Below are 5,828 nucleotides of genomic sequence, written 5' to 3' on the forward strand. Positions count from 1 at the left end.
TACAAATAATATTCTGTTCATATATATATAGCGCAAATATCAATTCCCAAATGACTCAACTATTGCCACATTATAGCCAAACACCATTGCACAACATACATAACAAACTATGGTCTCAAATACACAAACACAATGTTCTGAAGCACACAATATTCTCTAGCATAGCAAGCTCAGAAAAGCACAATTGCATGCATAGGAAAGCACAAATTTCATCAACATAACCAGGAGTTCACACGGTTTTGGTGTTCGGAGCGGGAACATCAAGAGTAGTCATTCGGCTTGCTTTCCCAACTCCAGGTGCAACTACCGACACATTGTTTGACCCAAATTGACAGAATAACCCATAAGCACGTAACGTCCCAATTTTCAATTTCGATGCCTTACTACTCATTCATATGCATATCATATTTTCTTTGCATGACGGATCCGGTGGGGAATGGCACGCAGGTGGCGAATCTTGAAGTAAGGCGACCGGAGCATGGAGCACGACGGCTGGCCAGCGTGCCATGGCATCGGCTAACTGCGAGAGCGGTGAGGCGCGGCGGCGGCCCTGCTGCTGCTGCTGCTTGCCGGTGGTTCGCCGGCCATCGGCTGAGGTGGGACTCGGGTGCGCGGAGGCGTCGGGGATCGAGGGAGCTCTCCTCCCTCGTGGTTGAAGCACTCGGGGTCGAGCAAGTGAGCGACGTTCGGTCGTCGCCTTCGTCGGCCTTCATCCGTTCCCCTCGCGTGCCTTATCCCCTCGACCTTCTCTCTAACGATTCTTTCCCTGATCTCTTGGGCTGTCTACATCTTCGCCATCTCCTAATCCCTCTCTTCCTCACACGTAAGGTACATCCCCTCTCCCTTCCCCATTAATTTGCTACCTTGGATTAGATTTCTCTGGTTGAAATTGGAGCCTCGTGTAGTTTAGTGTTGATCTGAGCTACACACTAGCGATTGCACAAGGTTGTATTCAAGAGAATTTTGGATGGTTGCGGCTGCTGCTGCTGCTGGATGCAGTTGTTAGAATTATAAAGGAATTCAGTGGGTAATGTGTCAGAAAGTTAGACAATTTAGCTATGGATATTTTCAATATTTAGCAACTTTATTTTGGGTTTCAGTGTTCTATACATGAATTTCTGATGCCTTGCACTTCTAGGAGTTGTGGTTTACTTATGCAAACATGAACCTTATATAAGTAATTGGTGTTCCATTGATGTGTCCAAATGACCTTGAAATATAAAATTGAATTGTGTAAGTGAATTGATGATGATACATGCTTCAGTTTCTAAAGATTGGGAAGCAATCCTCGTGACATTTCCATGCGAATCTTTTTAAATCCACTTTTGGGTGACTCATTTTTTATTATATTGAATTTAAATTCACATTGCCATGCCGAGATTTGTGAAAACTGTTCACTTTTTCTTTTCTGGGTGTAGCATCTGCAGGCCTACATGCAATCATTATTTTTGTTAAGCAACATAATGATACAGTTATGTAGAGAGTTAGAGGCGAGGGGCGATGAGAGTTGGTTTATGTTGGTATTCAACTGGTTGCTTCTTATGGTTTGGTACGTCTATATAAAGCTCACATGTATTTCGCTGCATTTGCCTAAAAAGTGTATCCGTGTAGATTTTCAGTACAAAGGTTTGCATTAAGTATATTTTCACTCCATGCGCATGATACATTTCTTATCACCCAATGTGCTGTTTAGGGGAAACTGATCCTTCTAATCTGGCATTCTTTTTGGTCTTCCCTGCTTTAGGTAGTTCATGCTGACTCCTTAATTCTTCAGTGATAATGAGTTATTCATGGATCTAGCAACTGACTGTATTTGCTTTGTCTCGAGATCATGGATACTTTTTTTCATGAGATCATGGATACTTGAATGCCCTTTGTTGACAATATATGGTTTCTGATTGTTTTCGTACGTTTATGCCTCTTCTGAGCTTGCGAAACCCATTTATTTTCCCAAAGATCACTTGTGCCTACTAAGTCTTGGGATCCATTTTTTTCCTATGTGACCAATCCCTAGAAGAATGCATGCTCCCTAGCCATAGAAGAAATCAGCAGGTGGACAAAGTTCAGGGCCTGAGGCAGCAATAGTTCTTCAAAGGCACTGGGCAATAATTGATTGGTTGAAGGTAGCATTTTCTGTCGAGCTTCAATTGACAGGGAAGAAATTGTTTCTATATGTGCCTTTGGTTTTCTTTCGCTTAGGGAGTTCGTACAGTTCTTTTTTCAGGGCAAGAGATTCTTCTGCTAGATAAGAAAGAGCACTCTGATTAATTAGATCAGAAGTTGCTTTTTCCATCGAGCTTCAGTTGACATGGAAGAAATTGTTTCTGTCTATGCCTTTGGTTTTATTTTACTTAGGGAGTTTGTATAGTTTTTTTCAGGGGAAGAGATTCTTCAGCTGGATGAGAAAGAGCACTCTGATTAATTAGATCAGAAGTTGCGTGTGATGATGATTGCTCGTGCAGACTACAATGGCACCAACCACCAGGCATGGTCGTCAGTGAGGCGCCGTCAGTGGACATGAGTAAAGCTTCTTGACCTATACGATTCATGGTTTGGCATATTTGCTTCATCGGAGTGCTTTGTCTGAGATGATTGAGATCCTTAATTTGCATTGGTTTATCTTTGTCGCATCTCTTGCAATACATTAGTGGAAAGCTTAGCAGTGCTGATCTTCTAAACTTGAAGTTAATTATGACTTGCTTAAACTCATAATAATTTTGTTTTGGAGAGTGCAGAAATCATTTTGAGGAAACAGTGAACAAAAAAGTTGGGGCATCCTGGGTAATCAGCTTGGAGAAGCCCAGAAAAATCTGGCAGGAGTGGTGACAGTAGCAGCAGCATGCCTGATACAAGACCCCTGAATAGTGATTGGAGCATTAAAGCCATGGTATTATTCTCTTTGGATTTTTTGTTGCATGTCCTGCTTTGCTTAGACGTTTAAATGTGTGATTTGTTTCTACCAGGTGGTATTCATTTTTTGCAGCCATTGGATGATGTATCATGTACGTCCTCCCCGCTCAACCTTATTCCCCTTGGTCTCTTCAAGAAAAAAAAACTGACATCATTAAATATCTTTTGCGATACTTTGGGTGCTACAGAAAACAGAATTTCACTTCGGATAGCTGCATGTGTACATATGTGGTGGAGGAACTCAACAATTTCCAGTAAAAGCAAACGTTTTTGCAGTCAAAGGTAACCTTTGCTACATCTGTTATTGAATATATGCTGGGGAGGACAGTAGCAGTTTTGAGATGTTTGTGTGTTAAATCCATTGTAGGCTTTCCATCTGTGCGTTATTCATAATCTTAATGGGCTTCAATTTTATGCTGCATGATGCAGATAAATTTATTGGTTATTTAAAATATCAACATATATTTTCTATATCTGGAAGATGGGCCACATTGAACTCACTAATTCATTTACAAGCGCACATGAACTGCTAATACAGGCCGGTCATGTTTTCCAACTTTTCCTTCTTCTCCTGATGTTCCCCTGTACTACTTGCCAAGGATCAAGTGCCTCTAACATTATACATGTGTACGTATATTGAATGATATACTTTTTACTAGGGATTTCTTTATCGAGCGTTTAACATGTTGTACTTAGTTTGCATGGCATTTCGACTATGCTTAGAACAACATTGTGAATGTACGTGTTATTCTACCTCTTGGGCTGTAATGCTCTATTCATTCAATGTTTTAGGTTGTGCTTCTCGATGATCAGATATTTATGGCATGGTTGTTTATGCTCTGCTCATGGTCGTGCCTGCGAAGCTGTGATGACTTGACGACAGGAGAAGTGGTCAGGATTGAGCCATCGGACAAGAGATGACCGCCGTCGATTACCAACAAATTTCTGTATGCCGCAGTGAGCGGGATGCGTTCAATTTCTTCAGATGCTCTGCGCTGCACCCGCTATATTTGATATGAGTCCACATGCAAAATAAAGGCATCACATGTTCTGGGTTGTTCAGCTTTTATTTATTTATTTTTCGTGATTGGATTATATGCTACTCGGTGTTGAAGGGTTTGTTCATGCCAAAGTTAATAAATCTTGTGATGTTACCAGAGATTGCTCATTTACTCATTCTGCATGGGATGGTCAGGGTTTGATTATTTTTATCAGCAGACTTTCATTCAGATAATAACCCAATGGCGCTCGTCTGTTCTCTTTACTTATGTACCTACACAATAGTGCTTTATTAATTTTGTTGTGCAAATAATCAGTCTTTGTGTTTATGAGAAATGATAATGACTTGCACCATTACCATACTTGCTGAAAGTATGTTTTGCTGCAATACAATCCTATATTTACCTCGTGTCATGATTTGATTCAGGTATAGCTTCCAAGTACCCAGTTCAAGGCATGTCCAAATTGAGAGGATTCACTTATATAAAAATAATTTAATTCTCAATTGTCATGGGGGCTCATTCTTTTCTAAAATTTCTAATGTATTATAGTAATCAATTTCAAAATATGGAGAGTCTAAAAGATAGACCCATTTGGAAATAGATATAGGGAAATAATCATGTTTTTTGTGAGGATGCAGGAAGTTCAATAATATTCATATATAAAGGTTACAATAGTGTACTTCCTTCGTTCACTAATATAAGATGTTTTAAATATTTTTATAAAGACTACATGTGAACTGAAATGAGTGAAGAAACACATTAAAACACGTCTATATACATCTGATTAAGAAATAAGCTAGAACTCCCTATAATTTCGAATGGAGGGAGTATATTCATGGGTAGCAATAATTAAACACTCAAAGAATATGTCTCAAATTCCAGAATAAAGCACTCGGTCAAACTTCATCATACGCCCCTTCCTATCCCACAACCCTTCCACCAGATGGCAAAAGAATATACATATACAACACCCCTTAATAACATATAATCTCCAGGGAGATCTCCCTCAAAAAAAAATCTCCAGGGAGATCAAGTTCGTGCGTCTCTCTTTCTTTTAGTAACAAAAAAGTACTTGTTGTCTGTGTGTGTATCAGTCAAGCCCTTCTGCTTGGGCCAAGCCAAAAAACAGTGCAAAAAACAAATACAAATAAAATATAATTTTCCAAAAAATGTTCATCACCAAAACTTGAATCAATTTTAAGAAAATGTTCTAAAAAAATTGCAAAAAATACACCTTTTTAAAAACAAATCATGTTTTTCTGAACAAGAAAAAATAAAATTGATTGAAAGACTATTCCATGCAGAACTACTCTTTCGTCGGATGAAAGTGCGGAGCTGAATTAGGTCTTGACGAACGCCATTAGGGTGGCTTCTTGACATCTGATTTTTATGGTCCAAAATGCTATGCTTGTAAACTTATTTCTGGCGTTAGCCAACACTCGATATAAGAAGTGTTGCGTAGTTGCCCGTTGCAACGCACGGGCATTTGTACTAGTAATTATACAAATGGACAACTTCTTTTGTTACCGAGGACCCTTTTCTTTCCTCAAAAACATTAAAAAATATAAGAAAAGGAAAAGAAGTACGAAGACAACGTTTATGTTTTCTGGTGGTTGCAAGGTTTTTATTTTCTGTTTTAATTTTCTCCGGTAGTTGCGCCGTCAATATCGGGTGGCGCACCGAGGACAAGCAGTAGATCTTTGGCTTGACTGCGTCATCTTGGCAATAGGCAATATATACGAGCAAGTTAATCCAGATTCGCCGGCCGGCAATGATGAACCGCCGGCTTGTGCATCTGGTAGCCCGCGCCACCATCGGCGGCCGCCAAGCCTACACGCTGCACCCCATCGACCCATCGACCTTCTTCCATGACCGAATGAAACCAAGCGGCGCGGACGATGGAACGGCGACGATGGA

General features: G+C 40.1%; 1 long non-coding RNA gene across 1 annotated transcript; it reads left to right on the top strand.

Moving 5' to 3' along the window:
* Window positions 1-3,095: 3,095 nt before the first annotated feature.
* LOC123115598 (uncharacterized) lies at window positions 3,096-4,069 on the top strand. The gene is made up of 2 exons (XR_006456674.1): window positions 3,096-3,192; window positions 3,703-4,069. It is a non-coding gene; the product is annotated as an uncharacterized lncRNA (long non-coding RNA).
* The last annotated feature ends 1,759 nt before the right edge of the window (window positions 4,070-5,828 follow it).

Source organism: Triticum aestivum, chromosome 5B (assembly GCF_018294505.1).
Source record: "Triticum aestivum cultivar Chinese Spring chromosome 5B, IWGSC CS RefSeq v2.1, whole genome shotgun sequence".
Taxonomy (NCBI): Eukaryota; Viridiplantae; Streptophyta; class Magnoliopsida; order Poales; family Poaceae; genus Triticum; species Triticum aestivum.